Raw genomic sequence first — 5,376 nt, forward strand, 5'->3', positions numbered from 1 at the left:
TATGGATTTCTAACCACGCAGGAGAGTGAAGAGAAGTGGTGCTAGGGAATGAGTGGGTTCAAGTAGGGTGGGGGTTGGGGCTGGGGGGACAGAAGCCCATAAACGTAGCCCATGGTGATTAGCAAGAGTTTTCTGGTTATGGTCCATTCTCTTGTCACTTCATGTACTCATTTATTTTTATGTTCCTTTCACTCATTCAAAAACTTACTGAAACTCTACTGGGGTGACAGAGACTCTACAAAGTGCTGGATATCACATGAGGCCACCCTCACAGAACACACAGTCCAGCTGGTGGGGACAGATACTGAATGGTCACCAGGATGGTGATGATTACTACAGAGCACAGACACCATGTGGGATGCCACAATCAAAGTTAGTCTGCAGAGGCAAGGACAGACCTGAGGGCTGGGCATTCAACCTGACACAGGAAAGGACAAAGGTGAAGTTAGATCAGGATAAAACAAGCCTTTGGACAAACACTTCTGACCAAAAGAGCAGATGGGTGTGAAGGCCCTGAGATGGGGAGCAGCTGGCTCCCTGGGAGAGCTGAAGAAAACAGAATGGTTGTAGGAGGGTGACCAAGAAGCTGTGGCTGGAAACATGGGTAGAATCAGATTAGGTGAGACTTTCCTGGTTAAGTATTGGAATATAAGAGGCTGGCCTTTTTAAAATTTTTTTTTAAAGATTTTATTTATTTATTCATGAGAGACACAGAGAGAGGCAGAGACATAGGCATCGGGAGAAGCAGGCTCTCCATGGAGTCTTATGTGGGACTCAATCCTGCATAATCAATCCCCTGGGATCACGCTCAGCCCTGAGCCCAAGGCAGATGCTCAACCACTGAGCCACCCTGAGGCTGGACTTTATCTAAAAGCTGGCAGTGTCACACAACACTGACAGGCTTAATGGGAAATTGTAAATTTTCTTATGATTGCAATTGCCCGGTTTTAGATATGCACGAGATTCTTTTTATTTTGTAGGTTTAGTCACTAGAAATAAAACTAAGGTGTAGGAATTTATAAGAGGCAAACCATTAATAACTAGGTCAATAAGAACAGAGACCTTAAAAGAAAGGATTTGGGGATTTTCTTTTTTCTATTACACCTTTTTAGAATTTTTTTGTTTCCTCCTCTTCTATTTGAAATTCTCTTTTCCTACTAAGATAGATCATGAAAAGTTCCATGTTTATGGTATATATCTATTTGTATAAATACATGTGAGAGATAATAGAAAACTAAGTTCACACACACACAAACAGCAGATAATATAAAAGTTTTAGAAAGCAATCTGAAGGATTGGAAGTTTGGATAAGAATGTGTAGGGGCGCCTGGCTGGCTCAGCCAGTAGAGCCTGTGACTCTCGATCTCAGGGTTGAGTTCAAGCCCCACATTGGGTGTGGAGTCTCCTTTAAAAAAGAATGAATAAATATGAAATTAATTAAAGTTTAAATACAAAAAGATGAAGAGCCAACTTTAAATGAGTACAGAAACAGAGATGTTAAGAAGTCATTAAAGAGGGTTCAAAAACCAACAAAAGGTATTTTAATTGATTCTTGAAAGCATAGGGCTGAGGGAAGAGCAGAACAACTAGCAAATATCTTCAAGGGCCAGGGAAGTCACAAGAACATATGAAGCCACTGCCTATAATGGAGTGAGGAATCACAGGGTCTGCATAAAAGCATTCACATTTAAAACTCTCTCTTTAAGAAAAACCATACTGCCAAACAATCTGCTCCCCCCTAGGAATAAAATAATAAATCCCCCACATTAACAGAAAATAGAAAAGGAAACTCTGAACGAATCCTTTCCATGCTATCATGTTCTGTGCCACTCTCTCTTTCCTGTTCTGCTTTCAGACATCTGTCCTGGCTCCTGGGGACCTATGTGGATCTGGGTTTTGGGGAAGATAACCCTTCTCTATCCTTAGCATACCCAGCAAGCTACTTAGTTGGGTTTTGCTGAGACTTAACTCTAATTATTATGGATATGATGGCTCAGAGGGAATGTGGGGGGCAGATCATGAGAATGCCTAGTAAGGCATTTGAAAAAGATGACTCCTCTTCAAAATGGTGTATGAGGAGGGAAGGGGGCTCTGCCTTTCAACAATGGGGACAGGCCTCCACCACAGACCCCAGGAATTCAAAAGAATCTTGGGGACAGAGGTGCCAAGGTTCTCAAGGGCATCTACTCAAATATCCTCATCTTCATTTTCAGGGTCCTACTTCTTTCCCATCAAGGCCCTGATTTTGGCTTGTGCTGGGAATCCAATCTCTCTGAACTTCTGCCATTCTAACAATTAAGTCCTCCAGCTGTAGGAGATGAGGGTCACTGTAAAAACTGCCAAAGAGTTTTCTTTTTTATTCTCATACTTTGCTTTAACTTGTTGATTAACAGATCTGCCAGTCATTTTCTCTGTTAACTCTCCTAGTCCCTACAGTTACTATTTCCCGCATACCTTCTAAATGCCTGTCTCTTGTACCAGTTAATGTACCTCTTTCCACCTGTATTCTGTCTCAGTTCTCCTGCTAGAGATTGGCAATCATCATGCCAGGAATTAGTAGCACCTCCCACAGTGCTGTGGTCTCCTTTCCTACTAGTAGCTTAGTGATGCAGAGTCCCATCCTCAGTTTTGCTTTCTAGGACCATATGCAATACCAGCTCTCTTGGGATGTGTATTTTCTCATTCAGGTTATTTATTGGGAAAGTGCTCTCTGGAAGAGTGAGAGAAACAGTGATAGGGCAACGAGGAAAAACTAAACAAGGGTGTGATGTCAACTACAGACTAGTTTTCCCTCATGGAAGATCTGAGGCAGGAATTGCACAGTAGAATTGGCCCAATCCACTGATACAAAAGATGGGCTCCTTACCCTAGGTAGGACCAGTTCTGCAGTGCAGTTTCTGCCCCAGGTCACAGTCTGCATTATCTCTACCCTCCAACCCCAACACATATACATAAAGAACGGGCAATTCTCCGTTGAGTTGTTATCAGCTGTTGAAACAAATTTCTAGGCCCAAGGTGGAGCTGCTCCTGCCCAGGTACCTCACCAGGAAACCAAAACTTGTCCTCAAATGCTCCATTTGATCAGAAACACAGTATACATAGTCAACCAATCCCCGAATGCTAAGCCAGTCCTTGGCTCTATACTTAGTTCATGTTGTTTCTCTTATCCAAAAAAGGCTGACTGTATAGCCCTAGCCAATCAGACATTTTCTGTTTTTCTCTTCCTGTTCCTTATTCTTTATCCTATGAACATTAACTTTAAAAAATAAGCTGGGAACTGGAAATCCAGTGGATTTTCATTGGCTGAGTTGTGATTGTCTCTTATTGGCCTGGCTATTTCCAAGGAGGAGGAAGCCTTCCTTCCTCTTGCTGGGAAAGTAGAGTAGTATTCACATGCAAGGTGCTTCTCTTCGTGTTGGGGCTGCAAATTGATGACAAGTAGCAGGGCATGAAAACTCCCCATGCCAAACCTCCAGACTGACTCCAGTGTAGTGAGGTTTCCCTATATTAAATTTCACATTTCCCTCTTTGATCCAGATCTTTCTTTGAAAGTATTACTGATCAATAGTCAGGTCCTTTATATTTAGTGGTTTTGTCCCTCAGCGTCAGGAAGGACCTTTTCTGGTTGTCCTGTCCTATGTAGAAGGGAAAGTGCATAGCAGATAGAAACCACTAAGTCCACATTTGTGTAACAAGAAAGGTTAGGAGCAAGAAGCTCTCAGGTACGTCCCATCTAAAGTCTGTATTTTCTCATCATTGAGCCACCATCATCCTATTGGGTACATTGTTTTTTTAAAAAGTTCAGCAGCCAACAAAGATACAAAAATTAATATAATTATACAAAACAGAAGAAACATAACAATTCCAAATTGTATGATGGTTCTTTTTTTTTTTTTTTTTTTTGCTTGGTGAATAAGTTTATTATTGGCTTTATCTGAAAAATCTTCATAGAAAATTATGGTTTGGTTTATTAGCTCTCAGCAGCCTGCTCCTGAGCTCTAAGGAAGCTGGCCTTCTTCTGAGCTACCCGATCTTTCTTTTGGGCAAGAGACGTCTTAGGACGGTTCCACCTCTTCTTCTTAACTTCTTTCTTAGGCTTCTTCTCATAGACAGGATTCTCTCGTATAGCAGCGTGAGCTTTCTTATACATCTCCTCCATCATGTCTGGAGTAACGTTGTTCTTTATATATTGAGAGAATTGTTTCTTGTAAGCATCTTCATCTTCCTCCATTAGGTAACCATATAATCTGCAACATTCTGACCCATGATGTGCTTTCGATGAACTTCTGCATTGAATTCCTTGCTTTCTGAATCATAACCAGGGAATCATTTGGTACTGTGAGGAGGGATAGACAAGCCTCCGTCCACTGCTCCCTTGAGGGCCCCAAAAACTTTATTTCCAGTGGTAGTTCTGGCAAGCCCTGCATCCAAATAGCAGGTGAAGGCACCAGGGTGACCATCAATGCTTTCCACATTGTATTCATCTCCAGTCACTTCCACTTGGCCTTCATAGATCTTGTCCATGCCAAATCTATTGAGGAGCCTGCGGGCCAGCAGCAGGCCGGTACAATATGCTGCAGCATAATTTGTCAGGCCAACCTTCACACCATACTTTGGGAGTTCATGAGCATAAGCTGCACAAACGATCATGTCTCCTTCTATGCGGGCATAAGCAATCTGACAAATGATATCTCGGTTGCTTACACGAACCATCATCCTGTATTTAGGTGTGTTGTACTTATTTTTGTCCTGAATTACCAAGCGTTTCCGGGCATAATGATCAGTTTTACCCTCTCGTCGTCTTCTAAATTTCACTTGGTATCTCTTGAAGGAAGCCTTATTCTTGACAACCTTAACAAACCCCATCCTGCAGAACAGAGTCCGGCGGCCACGGCTCACCACAGACCAGCAGGCCCAGCAGCGCTCGGCGGGGGGAAAAGGCCTCAGCCCGGGCGCAGGCGCAGTATGTAGCACTGACCTGTCTGATGGTTCTAAACTAGGACTTGAGTTCTGAAAGCAGCCAACTAAAATGTTAATTGGCACTTATTTGAACTTAGGAGGAAAAGGTTCTGTCTAGAAAGGCAAACCAGAATCATGGATGCCTCCTGAAAGTCTCCACTTAAAGCAACCATGAGAGCCAATTATGAATGAATACTGCAAGAACACACTGAAAGAATTAACCAAGTGTATTTGGAAAGATACAGTGAAAGTATAAACAGGAAGCAATAGTTAATTAACTTCTTGCAAAACAGCAAAACTTCAAAGCATGTTAAAACAATATCGTTATCTCAAAAGAGCTATTTGGAACCAAATGTGTTACTGATAATATAGTCCATAAGGTTGCAAATTCAGAGATTGTAAATTTGGAAAAGAATA

The 5,376-nt window shown here is 42.1% G+C and overlaps 1 pseudogene; it reads right to left on the reverse strand.

Moving 5' to 3' along the window:
* Nucleotides 1-3,880: 3,880 nt before the first annotated feature.
* On the reverse strand, nucleotides 3,881-4,948 carry LOC144303874 (large ribosomal subunit protein uL18 pseudogene; annotated as a pseudogene).
* Between the last annotated feature and the right edge of the window lie 428 nt (nucleotides 4,949-5,376).

The sequence above is a fragment of the Canis aureus genome, chromosome 33, assembly GCF_053574225.1.
Source record: "Canis aureus isolate CA01 chromosome 33, VMU_Caureus_v.1.0, whole genome shotgun sequence".
Lineage (NCBI taxonomy): Eukaryota > Metazoa > Chordata > Mammalia > Carnivora > Canidae > Canis > Canis aureus.